At 39.1% G+C, this 21,212-nt stretch overlaps 1 pseudogene; it reads left to right on the top strand.

Annotated features, from left to right (window-relative positions):
• Positions 1-5,057: 5,057 nt before the first annotated feature.
• On the top strand, positions 5,058-5,987 carry LOC129653703 (olfactory receptor 8A1-like; annotated as a pseudogene).
• Positions 5,988-21,212: the final 15,225 nt, after the last annotated feature.

The raw sequence follows: 21,212 nt of genomic DNA, 5'->3' as shown, positions 1-21,212 counted from the left end.
AAGACTGTGGAAAATTCTGAAAGAGATGGGAATACCAGACCACCTGACCTGCCTCTTGAGAAACCTATATGCAGGTCAGGAAGCAACAGTTAGAACTGGACATGGAACAACAGACTGGTTCCAAATAGGAAAAGGAGTACATCAAGGCTGTATATTGTCACCATGCTTATTTAACTTATATGCAGAGTACATCATGAGAAATGCTGGGCTGGAAGAAGCACAAGCTGGAATCAAGATTGCAGGGAGAAATATCAATCACTTCAGATATGCAGATAATACCACCCTTATGGCAGAAAGTGAAGAGGAACTAAAAAGCCTCTTGATGAAGGTGAAAGAGGAGAGTGAAAAAGTTGGCTTAAAGCTCAACATTCAGAAAACGAAGATCATGGCATCCGGTCCCATCACTTCATGGGAACTAGATGGGGAAACAGTGGAAACAGTGTCAGACTTTATTTTTCTGGACGCCAAAATCACTGCAGATGGTGATTGCAGCCATGAAATTAAAAGATGCTTACTCCTTGGAAGAAAAGTTATGACCAACCTAAATAGCATACTCAAAAGCAGAGACATTACTTTGCCAACAATGGTCCGTCTAATCAAGGATCTGGTTTTTCCAGTGGTCATGTATGGATGTGAGAGTTGAACCGTGAAGAAGGCCTAGCACCGAAGAATTGATGCTTTTGAACTGTGGTATTGGAGAAGACTCTTGAGAGTCCCTTGGACTGCAAGGAGATCCATCCAGTCCATTCGGAAGGAGATCAGCCCTGGGATTTCTTTGGAAGGAATGATGCTAAAGCTGAAACTCCAGTACTTTGGCCACCTCATGCGAAGAGTTGACTCATTGGAAAAGACTCTGATGCTGGGGGGGATTGGGGGCAGGAGGAGAAGGGATGACAGAGGATGAGATGGCTGGATGGCATCACTGACTCGATGGACGTGAGTCTGAGTGAACTCCGGGAGTTGGTGATGGACAGGGAGGCCTGGCGTGCTGCGATTCATGGGGTCACAAAGAGTCAGACACGTCTGAGCGACTGAACTGAACTGAACCCCTAGATAAGAAATATAGTTACTGCCAGAGTTATTATTATTATTACAGGAATCAAACGACACAACATATTTTAAAGTGCTGCAGTGAAAAAAGTAGGTTACAACATTTTCTAAATACACATGTGCTTACACACATAGGTACATGTATGTATTGAAAAAATGTAAAAATATAGTCTATTGTTATTCTCCAAGGAGCAGGGAAATGGCACTGTATTTTTGCTTATTTGTACTTCTGATTTTGTACAATGCACATGTACTGCCTTGGTAATTTTAAAAAATATATCAGAAATAATTGACAGTAAAATTTATCATTTGTGTCCAAAAATTCAATAAATTAAGATTACTAAATAATAACAAAGTGCTACACACAAGACAACCTACAGCAAAACAACATAGTTTACTGAAAACAAAATCAGACTGATAATCAGAAGTCCTGGGTTTTAGACCCAGTTCTGTGTCTGTAGCTTATTTAACTTTTAGAGCTTCTGTTTCCTAGAGAATAGGAAAATAATACTGCCGAGGTCCAGACCCGGCTGATCCAGGGTGTTTGAAGGAGAGATGGCGTCGGCAATTTATTTAAATATTAATTAGAGATATAAAGAGTAATAGAATGAGGATAGCTCAGTAGGAAAATTCAGTGGAGAAAAGAGGCTGAGTAGCTTGGTTTACACAGAAAATCAATATAACCTGTAACACCAGGTTAGCTCTGACCACGCAGGCTGCAGGTGCCCTCTCAAATAGCGGAAGGTGCCCCACCTTAGACACCTTCTCGAATGGGTCTTAGAAGCCCAGGCAAATAAATGGTCGCAGAGGACCTCTGCGCTCCAGATGGAAACTTCAGCCGGAACGTTAAAAGAATGACACGGGGAGACCAAGCTTTGGTGAGCAAGGCCCGTAGCTTTATTTTCAACAGGGGCTTTTATACCCTAAATTACACATAGAGGATAATAGGGGATGTGAAATCATGCCAAGTCAGCAGTCTTGGATCCTTATCAAAAACTAGGGTTTCTTTCCTGCAAATTTATCGTATACAAATGGTTTAGGTGATTTACATCATCTTCTGGCCAGAAGGCTTATTAACATTTTATGACTCTTGACAAAGGTTTGTCAACTGTAAGACTTATTTTCTCTAAGAGTAATTATTTTAAGGTTTGGCGCCATCTTCCAAAGGTATTAGATAAAATTGCATTCCTATAGGGTAGAGTTGTAACGGGTTTATAACAAAGGAAAGAATTTATTACCTTAAGGGTCTAAAGTTGCTAACAGCAAGGCCACTACTTATTTTTTCTACATACCAACTATATTAATTAATATACATTCAAGGATACAATACAGGGGATGTGGAAACTTGGCAGCAAGCATTGGCTCATCAATGAAATACTTTACTAGTTTTATTCTGACAGTTTCTAACTCTCTGAGAGGCTCTAAGCTATTTGAATATCTTAAGCTTCCTGTGCCTCTAGAGGCTGGGAGACTGTAAACAATCGTATGCATAGCTGTAGGAGTCCTGGTAAACTTGTCAGGCGAGTTAGAGAGCTATCTGAGGGGTTTGGATTTAAATACTCCTAATTGCCCAGGAACTTATTAATTGTAGCTGTAAGTTAACTCTTTGTCAAAGAAAGTGAGATGGTGGTGGGGGACAGCCCCCAGTAAAGTCAGAGGTGAGAGCACAAAGCAATAAAGTAGGCAGACTCTGGTTTTTTGGGGGTAGATGCTCGAGAATATCTGGGGGGACTCCCGAGGCTCGATCCCGCCTTTGCGTATGCCGAGCCTCCTTCCTCATGACCTTTGCCATGAGTGGAGTGCCTCTCGCCGGCTCCCAGCATAATACAACATTCCTCTTTTTCATATGCTGTGCACAATCTAAGACATCAAGAATAAAGCATGTTCAACCACAACATTGCTTAGAGCTATAGGTGTGCAGATTGTAAGACTACATGCTTGGGCCAAGGGAAGAGCTTATGATCAAAGAAAGCACTTTCAGTTCCCAGTCCTTGGTTATTAGGAGGTGTCTGAAAAGTCACTTCTTGTCTGGCACTTCAGTTTTCTCAATATGAAAGTGAAATGAAAATTCTATGCTAAACACATTTGTCTTTCTACTCAAAACTTTTCAGAGGAGTTAATGAGATTGATCTTTGGTGAGCATTACACAAAAGCTGAAAGTGAAAGTCACTCAGTCGTATCCAACTCATTGCATCGCCATGGACTGTAGCCCACCACGTTCCTCTATCCTTTTGATTTTTCAGGCAAGAATACTGGAGTAGGTTGCCATGTCCTCCTCCAGGGTATCTTCCCGACCAAGGATGGAACCTGTGTCTCCTGTGTTGCCTGCACTGCTAGGTTCTTTACCATCTCAGCCACCAGTGGAGGTCTTCCCCCAATGGGTCAGCTGGAAACGAATCAACCTGCAATGCCCGAGACACAAGAGACGTGGGTTCCATCCCTGGTTTGGAAGATCCCTTAGAGGAGGAAATGGCAACCCACTCCAGTATTCTTGCCTGAAAAATCCCATGAACAGAGGAAGTCTGGCAGGCTACAGTCCAGTGGATTGCAAAGAGTTGGACATGACTAAGCAACTAAGCACAGCAGCACACAAAAGTTAGTAGCTGTTTAATGAGCAATTAAAATAGTGCAAACTTAGGGTTTTAGCTTAAAACATAGATAGATAGAAACAGATATCAGGAAAGGGATATCTATAGGTATCATATCCTGCAATGATGATCCATGTTTTCTTACATCCATGTCTATAATGTCAATACTTGGTCGTTAAAGAGATAATGGCTTCATATTATGATCTGAAAATAAAAACAACAATAGTGAGAATAGCTATTGATTACTTCCTCTAGACCAGCAGTCCCCAGTAATTTTGGCACCAGGGACTTGTTTCATGAAAGACAGTTTTTCCACAGATGAGAGTCAGGGCAGGGAAGGGGATGGAATGGGGATGATTCAGGTGCATTGCATTTATTGTGCACTTTATTTCTATTATTAATACATCAGCTCCACCTCAGATCATCAGGCATTAGATCCTGGAGGTTGGGGACCCCTGCTCTAGACAATACTAAGTGCCAGCACCAAGGCTTTACCACAGACAGATTAAATGAGAACTTCTGTGGACCAAAAGCAACCATTAATACATTTTAAATGCTCCAGTTGATTATAATTATACAGAGTTGAAAATGATTGCTTTAGAGCCTGAAATGCAGGAAAAAACTAAGAAAGAATTTTTGACACCTAATGACAACTCACATTTTTTTATAGGAACTGACTTCTTGAAAAAAAAATTTTCTAACTATGCATTATCCCATATTATGTTTACAACTCCCATAGCTCTGGGTATCACTAATTTCTTCATTTTTAGATGCAGAAATTGACTTGTAACTCAGTGATCCTGTTGTAACTACCATATTCACCTAAAACTGCCTCAATTTGAGACAGGTTATCATATGTTCACATTCAGTCAGTATTCGGGCCTTGCACTGATGACAGGGGAATTTCATTTCTGAAGCAAAGTACATCTCCAACTACAAAATATGAATGCTAGAGCTTATTACCTACAGGACTGAGGTCCTCAGACTTGAACCTGCCTCAGCCTCACCTGGAGACAGTATGGTACACAGATCAGTGGTCCCCATCCCAGAGTTCCTGACTTGGGACGTCTGGGGTGAGGCCTGAGAATCTGCATCTCCAATGTCTTCAGGTAAGCAAGCAATGCTGGAGCAGGGACTAGACTTTAAGACCCACTGCTCCAGGATATTTCAGAGACATGAATGTGATAAAAGTTCTGGATCTTGCCTCATTCTCCTTCTCATCTCTATGACGTTTGAAATACTCAGGGTCTCGTCTTCCTCCCAAAATAAACAGCAGCATAAGGGATAATTCATTCCACAGGATCCCAGATTCACTTAGCTGGCCCTTAATGCTCAAAACTAACTTCACCAAGCAGTGCAAGAAGCAGCCTTTCAGGTAGTTCTTCTCTCTCATCCCCACAGGACCCCCAACCAGAATGAATGGCTGCAGAAAATCACTCTACAGTGACAGAGTTCATTCTTCAGGGTTTGACAGAGCAACCAGAGCTCCAGCTCCCACTCTTATTCCTCTTCCTTGGGATCTACTTGGTCACCATAATAGGGAACCTGGGCGTGATAACACTGATTTGTCTAAATGCTCAGCTCCACACTCCCATGTACTATTTCCTCAGCAGCCTGTCCTTTGTGGATCTCTGCTACTCCTCTGTCATTACCCCTAAGATGCTGGTGAACTTTGTGTCAGAAAAGAACATCATCTCCTATGCAGGGTGCATGGCCCAGCTCTACTTGTTCCTGGTTTTTGTCATTGCTGAGTGTTACATGCTGACAGTGATGGCCTATGACCACTGTGTTGCCATCTGCAGACCTTTGTTTTACAACATCATCATGTCTCATTGAGTCTGCTCCCTGCTGATGGTTGGGGTTTATGCCATGGGGTTCATTGGCTCACCTATAGAGACTGGCCTCATGCTGAAACAGTCCTACTGTGAACGCCTCATAAGTTATTACTTCTGTGAAATCCTCCCCATGATGAAGCTAGCATGCTCTAGCACCTACCATGTTGAGATGACAGTCTTCGTTTTGGCTGGATTCAACATCATAGCCATTAGCTTAACAGTCCTAATTTCCTGTGCCTTCATCCTGTCCAGTATCCTTCACATCAGCACCACAGGGGGAAGGGCCAAAGCCTTCAATACGTGCAGCTCCCACTTTGCAGCTGTGGGGATGTTTTATGGAACAACAGCCTTCATGTACTTGAACCCCTCCACAGCCAGTTCCCTGGCCCAGGAGAATGTGGCCTCCGTGTTCTATACCACAGTGATCCCCATGCTGAACCCCCTGATCTACAGCTTGAGGAATAAGGAGGTAAAGGCTGCCATGCAGAAAACTCTGAGAGGAAAACAGTTTTAAGGCAAATATTATTATTCTTTCTCAGTTTTAGAAATAAGTTGTTAGGGATCCCAGAGGGAAGCCCTCTGAATGTTCACCCAGATGGGATGGGAAACTGCCCCTTCTCTGGGTGACTGAGTGACTGCTCCTGCCTCGTTCCTCTTTCTTCCCACCCTCTCTTTCCTCTCATTTCTGTTTGAAGACAGCTGATGTTGAGTTCAAGTTTTCTCTCACTGGGAAACATTTTCTCTATTCTGACACTGAAAGATGAACTCCCCAGGCTGGTAGGTGCCCAATATGCTTCTGGAGATCAGTGGAGAAATAACTCCAGAAAGAATGAAGAGACAGAGCCAAAGCAAAAATAACACCCAGTTGTGAATGGGACTGGTGATGGAAGCAAGGTCTGAGGCTATAAAGAGCAATATTGCATAGGAACCTGGAACGTTAGGTCCATGAATCAAGGCAAATTGGAAGTGATCAAACAGGAGATGGCAAGAGTGAACGTTGACATTCTAGGAATCAGTGAACTAAAATGGACTGGAATGGGTATGAATTTAACTCAGATGACCATTATATCTACTACTGTGAGCAAGAATCCCTGAGAAGAAATGGAGTAGACATCATAGTCAACAAAGAGTCCAAAATGCAGTACTTGGACACAGTCTCAAAAACAACAGAATGATCTCTGTATGTTTCCAAGGCAAATCATTCAATATCTCGGTAATCCAAGTCTATGCCCCAACTAGTAATGCTGAAGAAGCTGAAGTTGAATGGTTCTATGAAGACCTACAAGACTTTCTAGAATTAACACCCAAAAAAGATGTCCTTTTCATTATAGGGGACTGGAATGCAAAAGTAGGAAGTCAAGAGATACCTGGAGTAAGAGGCAACTTGGCCTTGGAGTACAGAATGAAGCAGGGCAAAGGCTAATAGAGTTCTGCCAAGAGAATGTACTGGTCAAAGCAAACACCTTCTTCCAACAACACAAGAGACAACTCTACACATGGACATCACCAGATGGTCAACACCAAAATCAGATTGATTATATTCTTTGCAGCCAAAGATAGAGAAGCTCTATACAGTCAGCAAAAACAAGACCAGGAGCTGACTGTGGCTCAGATCATGAACTCCTTATTGCCAAATTCAGACTTAAGTTGAAGAAAGTAGGGAAAACCACTAGACCATTCAGGTATGACCTAAATCGTATCCCCAACCAGTCCACCCTAAAGGAGATCAATCCTATGTGTTCATTGGAAAGACTGATGCTAAAGCTGAAACTCCAATACTTTGGCCACCTCATGCGAAGAATTGACCCATTGGAAAAGACCCTGATGCTGGGAGGGATTGGGGGCAGGAGGAGAAGGGAATGACAGAGGATGAGATGGATGGATGGCATCACCGCTCAATGGACATGAGTTTGGGTAAACTCCGGGAGCTGGTGATGGACAGTGAGGTCTGGCATGCCGCAGTCCATGGGGTTGCAAAGAGTCGGACACGACTGAGCAGCTGAACTGAACTGAACTCTCTACTGTCGTTTAACATATGCTTTACAGTTTCACAGACTCACAGACAGAGAGCAAACAGTGGCTACGGGTTGGGGTGGTGGGGACAGACATGAAGACCAGGGGAGTAATCTCACAACTACAATGCATAAAATAAATTAGGAATATGGATGTATGGTACAGCACAGGGAAATAAACCCATATCTTCATAGTAACTTTAAGTGCAGTAACTATAAAAATACTGAATGACTGTGCTGTATGTCTGAAAGTAATATAGTAAATCAACTACATTTCAATTAAAATTAAACTTTCATCATTGAGTTTTAGAGTCATTTAGTTTTTTTCTAATCTTTTAGTTTAGAAATGATCATAATTTAGTTTTTCTGTGTAGAAAATATTGCTCAACCCAGTTCCTCCTTCTATGCATTTGGGAATACACAAAGCAGAGAGAGATGAATTTGAGAGTTTTCACCAGGAAGTAATACTTGGAGCTTTCTCATCTAGACTTCCTTGTCTCCTCTCTTCCACTCTTGTCTACTTATTTCTGCCCAAGAACTTCCACCTGGTCCCTTTATGTGACTTTTTAGTCACCATAATAATGCCAGCCACTACCATGTTTGGGGCACCTACTCTGAACCACACAGTTCTTCTAAACACTTTGTATGCCTTATTAAATTACACTTCACAACAGTTAGGTACCACTGTTTTCCCCATTTCACTGTAGAATTTGGTGTAGTAAATTGCTCAAGGTCACATAGCTGGTAAACAAAGACATGGGGATTCAAATCCAAGTCTAAGTGACTCGAGAGCCCACACTCTCGGCTCTCAGTCATCATGCCCTTTGCTTTAGGCTGGTGTTCCCCCTTAACAGTCTTTAAATCCTGACCTAATTGTACTCTTCCAATTTCAAAGGCCTCTTGAAATCAGTTCCTCGGGTTCTCAACTTTCATCTTCCCTAATTTCTTCACATGTATAGGCAACTTCTTTTTGTATCTAACGAAAGTTTATGCCAGAGTGACCAGCTCACCAGTTCACCAGACACTTTACCAGTTTTAGTGATGGAAGCTCCCACGTTTGGAAACCCCTCAGTTCCAGAAAAAAAAAGTATGATTGGTCCCCAGATTACACATTGTTGCAACTCTCTTGTCCTGCTTAATTAACTGATTGATCTACTGTGGACCTCATTCAGTTAATACAGTGGCAATGGAGCCAAGTTTCTCTCCACTCTTCTTGCTTTATCCAATAGCAAGGATACATGTTTTAGACTCAGCTGCCTGATATAATGCACAAAACTGATAGAGACTTCTTGTCATTTCTAGCTAGTTTTGGCATTGTCTCGTATCAATCAGTGGTTTACTATCAGAAACAGGTATAATTCTAGTGTTCTGAAGCAGAAAGGCAGTGAATACAGGGACTGACTTGCTTACAGTTTATTGAATGACTAAAGAAAGGGTGAGGCTGCCTGCAAAGTGACTTCACAATATATAACACCCACAGCTGCCATTATGACCACTGCCACATGTAAAACGGCCCTCGTACTCACAAAATTATTAATAAACAGCTGAGCTTGGATAGAGCATTACCTGTAAACTTGTCAAAGATGCAAATTTGGGGTTTCTGCTACCAGAAAACAATGCTAAAAGAAGCTCTGTCCATAGTCACAGCTTGCCCCCATCCGCTTCACAGCTCTTCTTTTATCCCACTCCACACTCAAGGTATCCATCCATACCTTGACACATACCCATTCCCTGGCCATCCTTTGCTCTGGGGGTGAACAGCCAGCTATGTGGGCTCCCTTTGGACGATGGCTTTTGGGAAGAGTCCCATCAGCAAGTACAGGGTATGCAGGCATGGAATTCTATATCCCAACACTGGGAACAAAGTCCAGAAGGAGATGCACAGACTCTGGTGGACACCCCTTGGGTCCATCCACACCCTGGGGAGGGAGACAGCCAGAGAAGGGCTAAGGACAGGTACCTCTCACTCAGTATGAGGAGGTTACTACGACTTCTGTGCAGAGAGGTGACTTTGCCTGTATGTTTGTCCACGGCTGCTGCTTCTCTCCCCAGATGGCAAGTCCCAGTTACTATGTTTGTGTCCCTTATATTACAGTTTACAAAGCATATTCATTTTTAGAGTGAATTTCAATTTATATGCAGAAAACCATTCTTTGTGGGAAAGTCGTATTAAATTGAAGACATATTTTATTTCAGCTTTCTTGGAGTACAGTATTTTTTCCCTTATTATGAGTGGCATGGGGCTTCCCTGGTAGCTCAGCTGGTAAAGAAGCTACCTGCAGTGCAGGAACCCCAGTTCAATTACTGGGTTGGGAAGATCCCCTGCAGAAGGGATAGGCTACCCACTCCAGTATGCTTGGGCTTCCCTGGTGGCTCAGATGGTGAAGAATCCACTTGCAATGCGGGAGAACTGGGTTTGATCCCTGGGTTGGGAAGATGCCCTGGAGGAGGGCATGGTATTATGCTTCCCTAATGGCTCCCTGGTAAAGAGTCTGCCTATGATGTGGGAGACATGGGTTCAATCCCTGGGTTGGGAAGATCCCCTGGAGAAGGGAACAGCTACCCACTCTAATATTCTGGCCTGGAAAATTTCACGGACTGTATAGTCCAGGGGGTCACAAAGAGTTGGACAAGACAGTGACTTTCACACACAAGAGTGGCATAGTGTTTTCTTTAAAAGAAAAGAAGGCTGTGAGGGTGTATTTTGTCTTTTCATTCATTTTTAATACCATTAGAGACAGAAGGACTATATACGCAGAGAGTGCTCTCTGAGATGTGTCCTCTGATAAGTGCACACAGTCTAAACCTCAAAGAGCATTTTTTTTTTTTTTTTTTTTTTTTTTTTTGCCTATAATTGACAATGTTGTAGGGCTTCCCTGGTGGCTCAGGGAAGAAAACTGCAATGCTGGAGACCTCGGTTTGATCCTTGGGTTGGGAAGATCCCCTGGAGGAGGGAATGGCAACCCACTCCAGTATTCTTGCCTTGGAAATCCCATAGACAGAGAAGCCCTGGGGTCTCAAAGAGTTAGATATGACTGAGCGACTAACACTTGGCAATGCTGTATCATATACTTAGATCAGTCTTATGGACTCTGTGGGAGAGGGAGAGGGTGGGGAGATTTGGGAGAATGGCATTGAAACGTGTATACTATCATGTATGAAACGAGTCGCCAGTCCAGGTTTGATGCACGAAACTGGATGCTTGGGGCTGGTGCACTGGGACGACCCAGAGGGAGGGTATGGGGAGGGAGAAGGGTTCAGGATGGGGAGCACGGGTATACCTGTGGCAGATTCATTTCGATGTTTGGCAAAACTAATACAATATTGTAAAGTTTAAAAATAAAATTAAATTTAAAAAAAAATTTTACTAATAGGGTGGATCTTGTTTTAAGTGATCCTATCACAAGAAGAATAACAATAAAGAATGAGGGAAGGAGGGAAGGAGGAAGAAAAAGGAAATGTTTTAGAGATGATGAGCATGTTTTCGACACTGATTATGGTGAGAGTTTCACAGGTGTATACTTCTCTCTAGAATCAAGTTGTACACATCATGTACAGCTTTGTGAATGTAAATCATACCTCAATAAAAATGGTTCTTTATAAAAATTAGGAAAGCATATTAATACTCAAAGTCAATTAATAATCACAATCTTGTAGATCATCTATATACCATTTACAAATAAAAAAAATCGGGCTAAGTCACATGTCCAAAGTGTGGAATCTCCCCCTCTATCCTTGAACTCCAGCAGCCACTGACTTACTTTCTATCAATATACTATCTATCAATATAACAATTGATTAGTTATGACTGATTAGAAGATACAATATGTACCCTTTTGTGTCTGGTATGTTTTGCTCAACACAGTCCCTCAAATTCCTTCATTTTGTTGTGTGTATTAGTTATACATTTCTTTTTGATTAGTAGTAATTTATTGCCTGAATATATCAGGCAATAAATTACTTGGATAAATATCCAAGAGTGGAATTGTTTGGTGATAGAACAGTTTATGTCTATCATAAACTTCCCAGGTGGCTCACCGATAAAGAATCTGCCTTCAGTGCAGGAGAAGCTGGGAGATACTGGTTCGATGCCGGGATCAGGAAGATCCCCTGAAGGAGGGCATGACAACCCACTCCAGTATTCTTGCCTGGAGAATCCCATGAACAGAGAAGCCTGGCGGGCTACAGTCCATGGGGTCACAAAGAGTCGGACATGACTGAAGCAACTGAGCATGAGCATGAGACCAGTTTATTAGAAACTGCCCAACAATTTTTAAAGAAACGGTCTGATTTCATTTTCCAACAGCAGTGTATGAGAGGTTTACTTGCTCTGCGTTCTCAACAAACTTGATATTGTCAGATTAACATCTCTAGTGAATACATAGTGCTCTGTTAATGTGTTTTCAATTTCATTTAACTAATACCTAATGATAATCAACAAATTTTCATATGTACCCTGATTATTTTAAATTCTTCTTTATAGTGTTTATCCAAATTTTTTGTTCAATTTTAATTAGTTATTTGTCTTCTTGATTAGTGAATTTATCAGAGCTCTCATATGATCTGAATACAAGTACTTTGACATATCTTCCCCTGCCTGTCTTGTCTTTTCACTTCTTCAGCAGTCTATTTCAAAGAATAGAAGGTTTTATTCTTAAGTCCAGTTGTCAGCTTTTGTCTTTTATGGTGGGTAATTTTGTGCTTATTCTAAAATCCCATAGCCTGTACCAACATCTTGATAATTTTCCTTTTTTCCCAGAAGGTTTAAAGTCTTAAATCTAATATCTAATAACAAAGCCAGTGCACCGGCTTTGTTTAGTTACAACTTTTTAACATGAAAGAAATTTAACATATACAAAGTAAACAGAATAGTTTACTAAATAGTCATATTCCCAACACCCAGCTCAACAATTATCAATACTTAATGCTTCTTTGATTATCTCTATCTCCACCCAACAAATATAGTATGTTTTAGCCATTGTATCTTCAAGTATTTTTGTTTCCTCCCTTCCCTCTGGGATTCTAATTACACAGGTGTTGAGACCACTTGAGATTGTTCTACATGTTACGGAATTTGTTCTGTCATTGAACTTCCCTTCTTCAATGTCTAATCTGCTATTAAGTCCATCCAAAAAATTTTACTTCATATTTTTCATCTCTGAAAGTACACTTTAATTCTTTTTTATACCTTCCATGTTTATTTATATTATGTTCACATCTTCATTAAAATCCTTGGTTAAATAAATAAAGCTGTTTATAAATTCTTATCTAGTATCACCAGACAGATATTTCTATTTGCACATATATTCTCCTGCTTTTCTTTTTTTAACTAATTTATTTATTTTAATTGGAGGCTAATTACTTTACAATATTGTAGTGGTTTTTGCCATACAGTGACATGAATCAGCCATGGGTGTACATGTGTCCCCCATCCTGAACCCCTCTCCCACCTCCCTCAGGGTTGTCCCAGTGCACCGGCTTTGAGTGCCCTGTTTCATGCATCTAACTTGGACTGGTCATCTATTTCACATATGGTAATATACATGTTTCAATGCTACTCTCTCAAATCATCCCACCCTTGCCTTCTCCCACAGAGTCCAAAAGTCTGTTCTTTACATCTGTGTCTCTTTTGCTGTCCCGCATATAGAGTCATTGTTACCATATTTCTTTTTTTTAATTTAAATTTACTTATTTTAATTGGAGACTTAATTCCATATATATGCATTAAATACTGTATTGGTGTTTTCCTTTCTGAATTACTTCACTCTGTGTAATAGGCTCCAGTTTCATCCACCTCACTAGAACTGATTCAAATGTGTTCTTTTTAATAGCTGAGTAATATTTCATTGTGTATATGTGTATATGTACCACGACTTTTGAACTGTGGTGTTGGAGAAGACTCTTGAGAGTCCTTTGGACTGCAAGGAGATCCAACCAGTCCATCCTAAAAGTGATCAGTCCTGAGTATTCATTGGAAGTACTGATGTTGGAGCTGAAACTACAATACTTTGGCTACCTGATGTAAAGAGCTGATTCATTTGAAAAGACCCTGATGCTGGGAAAGATTGAGAGCAGGAGAAGAAGGGGACGACAGAGGATGAGATGGTTGGATGGCATCACCAACTCAATGGACATGAGTTTGGGTAAACTCTCGGAATTGGTGATGGACAGGAAGGCCTGGCATGCTGCAGTCCATGGGATTGCAAAGAGCTGGACACGACTGAGTGACTGAACTAAACTAAACCGAACCACAACTTTCTTACCCATTCATCTGCCGATGGGCATTTAGGCTGCTTCCATGTCCCAGCTATTGTAAACAGTTTTGCAATGAACATTGGGGTACATGTGTCTCTTTTGGTGTGTAGGCCCAGCAGTGGGATTTCTGGATCATATGGCAGTTCTATTTCCATTTTTTTAAGAAATCTCCACACTGTTCTCCATAGTGGCTGAACATAGTGGCTGTACTAGTTTGCATTCCCATGAACAGTGTAAGAGGGTTCCCTTTTCTACACACCCTCTCCAGCATTTATTGCTTGTAGACTTTTTGATAGCAGCCATTCTGACCAGTGTGAGATGGTACCTCATTGTGGTTTTGATTTGCATTTCTCTGATAATGAGTGATGTTGAGCATCTTTTCATGCGTTTGTTAGCCATCTATATGTCTTCTTTGGAGAAATGTCTGTTTATTTCTTTGGCCCATTTTTTGATTGGGTCATTTATTTTTCTGGTATTGAACTGCATGAGTTGCTTGTATATTTTTGAGATTAATTCTGTAAGTTGCTTCATTTGCTATTATTTTCTCCCATTCTGAAGGCTGTCTTTTCACCTTGATTATAGTTTCCTTCGTTTTGCAAAAGCTTTTAAGTTTAATCAGGTCCTATTTGTTTATTTTTTTCTTTTATTTACATTAATCTTGGAGGTGGGTCATAGAGGATCCTGCTGTGATTTATGTCAGAGAGTGTTTTGCCTGTTTTCTTCTAGGAGTTTTATAGTTTCTGGTCTTACATTTAGATCTTTAATCCATTTTGAGCTTATTTTTGTGTATGGTGTTAGTGTTCTAGTTTTGTTCTTTTACAAGTGGTTGACCAGTTTTCCCAGCACCGCTTATTAAAGAGATTGTCTTTTTTCCATTGTATATTCTTGCCTCCTTTGTCAAAGATAAGGTGTCCATAGGTGTGTGGATTTACCTCTGGGCTTTCTATTTTGTTCCATTGATCTGTATTTCTGTCTTTGTGCCAGTACCATACTGTCTTGATGACTGTAGCTTTGTAGTAGAGCCTGAAGTCAGGCAGGTTGATTCCTTCAGTTCTATTATTCTTTTTCAAGATTGCTTTGGCTATTCAAGGTTTTTTGTATTTCCATAAAAGTTGTGAAATTCACACCAGTCAGAATGGCTGCGATCCATAAGTCTACAAGTAATAAATGCTGGAGAGGGTGTGGAGAAAAGGGAACCCTCTTACACTGTTGGTGGGAATGCAAACTAGTACAGCCACTATGGAGAACAGTGTGGAGATTCCTTAAAAAACTGGAAATAGAACTGCCTTATGATCCAGCAATCCCACTGCTGGGCATACACACTGAGGAAACCAGAAGGGAAAGAGACACGTGTACCCCAGTGTTCATCGCAGCACTGTTTATAATAGCCAGGACATGGAAGCAACCTAGATGTCCATCAGCAGATGAATGGATAAGAAAGCTATGGTATATATACACAATGGAGTATTACTCAGCCATTAAAAAGAATACATTTGAATCAGTTCTAATGAGGTGGATGAAACTGGAGCCTATTATACAGAGTGAAGTAAGCCAGAAAGAAAAACACCAATACAGTATACTAACGCATATATATGGAATTTAGAAAGATGGTAACAATAACCCTGTATACGAGACAGCAAAAGAGACACTGATGTATAGAACAGTCTTATGGACTCTGTGGGAGAGGGAGAGGGTGGGAAGATTTGGGAGAATGGCATTGAAACATGTAAAATATCATGTATGAAACGAGTTGCCAGTCCAGGTTCGATGCACGATACTGGATGCTTGGGGCTGGTGCACTGGGACGACCCAGAGGGATGGAATGGGGAGGGAGGAGGGAGGAGGGTTCAGGATGGGGAACACATGTATACCTGTGGCAGATTCATTTTGATATTTGGCAAAACTAATACAATTTTGTAAAGTTTAAAAATAAAATAAAATTTTAAAAAAAAATTTGTGAAATTATTTGTTCTAGTTCTCTGAAAAATACCATTGGTAGCTTGATAGGGATTGCATTGAATCTATAAACTGCTTTGGGTAGTATACTCATTTTCACTATATTGATTCTTCCTATCTATGAACATGGTATATTTCTCCATCTATTTGTGTCATCTTTGATTTCCTTCATCAGTGTTTTATAGTTTTCTATATATAGGTCTTTTGTTTCTTTAGGTAGATTTATTCCTAAGTATTTTATTATTTTGTCGCAATGGTGAATCAAATTTTTTCCTTAATTTCTCTTTCTGTTTTCTCATTGTTAGTGTATAGGAGTTCAAAGGATTTCTGTGTGTTAACTTTATATCCTGCAAATTTACTATATTCATTTATTAGCTCTAGTAACTTTCTGGTGGAGTCTTTAGGGTTTTCTATGTATAGGACCATGTCATCTGCAAACAGTGAGAGTTTCACTTCTTCTTTTCCAATCTGGATTCTTTTTATTTCTTTTTCTTCTCTGATTGCTGTGGCTAAAGCTTCCAAAACTATGTTGAATAGTAGTGGTGAGAGTGAGCACCCTTGTCTTGTTCCTGACTTTAGGGGAAATGCTTTCAATTTTTCACCATTGAGGATAATGTTTGCTGTGGGTTTATCATGTATGACTTTTACTATGTTGAGGTATGTTCCTTCTATGGCTGCTCTCTGGAGGGTTTTTATCATACATGGATGTTTAATTTTGTCGAAGGCTTTCTCTGCATCTATTGAGATAATCATACGGTTTTTATCTTTCAATTTGTTAATGTGATGTATCACATTGATTGATTTGCAAATATTGAAGAATCCTTGCATCCCTGGGATAAAGTCATGATGTATGATCTTTTTAATATGTTGTTGGGTTCTGTCTGCTAGAATTTTGTTGAGGATTTTTGCATCTATGTTCATCAGTGATATTGGCCTGTAGCTTTCTTTCTTTGTGGCATCTTTTCTGGTTTTGGTATTAGGGTGATGGTGGTCTCATAGAATGAGTTTGGCAGTTTACCTTCCTCTGCAATTTTCTGGAAGATTTTGAGTAGGATAGGCGTTAGCTCTTCTCTAAATTTTTGGTAGAATTCACCTGTGAAGCTATTTGGCTCTGGGCTTTTGTTTGTTGGAAGATTTTTGATTACAGTTTCAAGTTCTGTGCTTGTGATGGGTCTATTAAGATTTTCTGTTTCTTCGTGGTTCAGTTTTGGAAGGTTATACTTTTCTAAGAATTCATCCATTTTTCCAAGTTGTTCATTTTATTGGCATATAGTTGCTTATAATAGTCTCTTATGAAATAAAAAGTTATTTCTCTGTTGTCTGTTGTGATTTCTCCATTTTCATTTCTAATTCTGTTGATTTGATTCTTCTCTCTTTTTTTCTTGATGACTCTGGCTAATAGTTTGTCTATTTTATTTATCTTCTTGAAGAACCAGCTTTTAGTTTTGTTGATTTTTGCTATCATCTCCTTTCTTTTTCATTTATTTCTATCCTAAGTTTTATGATTTCTTTCCCTCTACTAACCCTGGGGTCCTTCATTTCTTCTTTTTCTAGTTGCTTTAGGTGTAAAGTTAGGTCATTTATTTGATTTTTCTCTTGTTTCTTGAGGTAAGCTTGTATTGCTATGCACTGCTTTTACTGAATCCCATAAGTTTTGGGTTGTTGTGTTTTCATTTTCATTTGTTTCTATGCATATTTTGATTTCTTTTTTGATTTCTTCTGTGATTTGTTGGTTATTCAGAAGCATGTTGTTTAGCTTCCATATGTTTGTATTTTAATAGTTTTTTTCCTGTAGTTGACAACTAATCTTACTTCATTGTGATCAAAAAGATCTCTTGCTTTTCTTATACATTTTTCTGCTTATCAGAATATCTAATTTTTGACAGGATGCTGGAGACTTGTTGAATGTCTTAATTGTTTTTTTGTTTTTCACAGTGTCTCAAAGTTAATTTTTGGCAGTCAGTTAAACTTTGTGCAGATTGTCTTGCTGTTTCTAAGACTGTATCTAATGGGTTTTGTTAGTGCAGCATTTATTCAAGAGCTAATTCAGAACTGATTCTAAGACACAAACTTCTTGGCTTTCTGGGGAATGCTACAGGTAGGTTTTCATGGAGCATTCCTTACTGGGTGATTGGTAGACAACCATCCCACAGACCTGTGTAGCTCTGATAATCAATTATTTAGCTTAAATTTTCTTACTATTTCTTCCTTGTCCAGCTTTGTGGAGTTTTATCTTAAAAATGCACACCCTAGACAAAGCTCAGACAAGACACAAGGATATCTCTATGGAGATTTCTAGATTTCTTTCTCTGTGGCTTTTCATGCTTTACTTGCCATTCCAGCTACTTCAGCCTCCCAACATCGGTCTCTCTTAGTTTACCAGAAATGCTGTGCTCTGTTGCCATATACCTTCTTTGGGCCATGATCTCAAAAGGATCACCAGACCAAGAGTCAGGGTATACATAGGGTTCACCTCATCTGTTCCTCTTCTGTCTTAGGTCATAAGTCAGCATTACCTGGTGTCCAGTGTCTAAAAACAATTATTTTATATATGTTGTCCAGTTTTTAATTGCATATGGTGTGTGACTAATGGAGAGAACAATCCAAAGCAAGTCCCTTCAAATGAATGAATACAATACACTCTATCAAAATGAGCTAAGACACATTTTGAAACTGATTCAGGGAATGAAAGAGCAACAAAATTCAGAATTAGGACAAATTCAGTAATGATACAATAATTCAAGAAATTCCTATAAATGAAAGAAGAAATAATTTAAGAAATTAAAAGTAATAGAAGAGCAAATAAATACAACAGATAATACTTCAAGAAAAACAGAACCTGAAAGAAGGAAATGAAGAAAATTTAAAAATGAAGAAATTTATGGGAAGCAACAGATGTAGATACCAGGTCAAGAAGATTTAGTCTATGGTGAGCAAGAGCCACAAAGACAAAACTAAAGCAAAAGTAAAAAATATAATTCAAGGAACTTTTCCCAGTATTAAATAGATATTAATTTAGATATCTGAAGTGACATATTAAAAAGAAACATCACACCTAATAAAAATGCTGAAGAGTGAATATCAAAACATATCCTTATAAAATTATTGAAAACCACTTAGTACAAATTTTTGAGTTCCTTTTTGAAAGACCTAGAAATAATTACTAACCCAGAAACAAAGAGCCCCTGTAAAACCTAGTTTGTAGCCTTGAAACACCATTTCACCACTAAAAGAATACAAATATCTTGGTGTTGGTTTCTGGTCTGAAGAATGGAATATATGAGAGGAGGTCAGACCACCTTGTCATATCAGACAATATTTAATATTAGAGACTAATAGCTCCATATCCAAAAGACCCAAGAGACAAAATGAAGAGAATTCCACAGGCCAAAGACAGAAAATTTTGAGCAACAAAAGGATAGTAGTTGTAATGGAGTAAAACACCAAAAAAGTACAATTAAATTAGTGATAATATAAAGATACTAAAGAAAAATAACTAATCATCTTTGGAGGATAATAAGAAATCAAGGTTCTGTTTTAAAATTAGAAAATGAGGACCCAGAGGGATGGTATGGGGAGGAGGGGGAAGCAGGGTTCAGGATGGGGAACACATGTATACCTGTGGCGGATTCATTTTGATATATGGCAAAACCAATACAATATTGTAAAGTCAAAAAATTAAATTAAATTAAATTAAAAAATAAATAAATAATAAAAACATTTGAAAAAAAAAGAAAATGAGGGTGCTGTGTATTTATATGAACTGTAGTGATGGATACTCAAATCTGTGCATGTGATAAATTTGCATCAAAGTAAATGTATACACACAGAAATGAGTATAAATAAAATAGAGAAAGCTGAATAAGATCAGTAGATTGTCTGTCATAACATGCAGAATCCTATATGTGATACTGTATTATAATTTTGCAAAATATTCCCATTGGGGGAAACGGCATAAGGTACACAGGATTTCTCTATATTATTTCTTATACCTACATATGAATCTACAATTATCTCAGAAGATAAAATTTAGCTTAAAAATCTTCATTAGCTAATCTTCATAACATTTTCATCAATGATATACTGCTGAATATATTCTTGGCAACTGCATAGTCTTATAAATGTATTTCCCTTAAGAATGAGAATATATGAGTGAAGACTTCTTATGTCTACCTTCTTATGCCCCTGGATTTCCTGCCATTCTACCACTGTTGGTCTACAGTTGCAGCAACAGGGTGACAAATTTAGCATTCCTTATAAATTCATATTCCTTATGGAAAGTATACGGTTTGTTTTATTGAAAAATTCAAGTATGTTTTGAATCCCTTATTTATTTTTGAATCCTTTAGAATAAACATTTTAAGTCTAGCTGATAATGCCTAATAGTGGATAGCTAATGATGAGTAACAACCATAATGGAAGTGACTGATGACGATGTTAATGGTAATGACCAAGGTGGTGTTGGTGGTGATTGTGGTAGTTGGTGGTAATGACGACAGTGACGATGATGATACGGTTATTGGTTGTAAAAGGTTTTAAAGGAGGGCATTAGACTATAGTTTCCCAAACAGCAAAGTGACTCTACCAATAAAAGGAAAATTAACACACCTGGGAGACAAAAAACATGATTCACAGCAAAGGGGTAAACCAAGACTCTAATTGCTCCTTAACTCAGGTCTGCAGTCTCTGAAGTGACTGCATCCCAGGAGAAGCTGTGACCATACTCATATAAATAAGCTGACCTCCAAGTCCCCCAATCTATGAGATCTATTTTCATGACAGTGCTGGTCCCTTTGAGTAAACTTAGAATTAGATATAAATCTATAGGGTCCTCTCACTCCCTGATATTTATTTCCTGACCTTTGAAATCTAGGCATCCTCTGTAATTTCTGGGAGACTGCTCCATTTTTCCTCAGTACAAGTACTTAATTACGATTTAAAGCAATTGTACAAAGAACATATATCTTCCATGAACTCTTGTTTATAATGCAGGAGATTTTCAACTATATGTTTACTCCATCTCTAAGTGTTTTTTCTTTTTGTGTTATTTTCTTATGGGCAGTAATCCTGAGCCTCTGATGGTCTGCTAGAACTGGAGGTAGTAATTGTAGTGACTGATATCAAGTATGGGGTCATGTTTTCCTGTTTTATGTTATTAGATGATTGTGGGAGAAAATAATTCTCAGTGCTGTCTAGGGTTTTCCAATCAGCACTGCACTAAGTAAATGATGTTCACTTTGTACTGTTCCGTAAAGCCCTTTGATTTATGGTAATGGTATACTCTAGGTGGATTTTTCCACATTTCAAGAGGTAGAAATTGAGTAGAAGGGGATATGTAAGATATTTTCAATCTATTGTTGCTATCTACTTTTTCTCCTTTGTAATAAATGGAAATAATATTCAAAAAATCTTAGCTATTTCTGATAGTAATTATTATGAAGCAAACAATTTAACCACCAATAATTTAACATGTAAAGTTTATAAAGGCAATGCAGATTTTCTTGTCTTCACACCAC

The sequence above is a fragment of the Bubalus kerabau genome, chromosome 5 (genome assembly GCF_029407905.1).
Source record: "Bubalus kerabau isolate K-KA32 ecotype Philippines breed swamp buffalo chromosome 5, PCC_UOA_SB_1v2, whole genome shotgun sequence".
NCBI lineage: Eukaryota > Metazoa > Chordata > Mammalia > Artiodactyla > Bovidae > Bubalus > Bubalus kerabau.
This window is presented reverse-complemented; position numbering and strand designations above follow the sequence as displayed.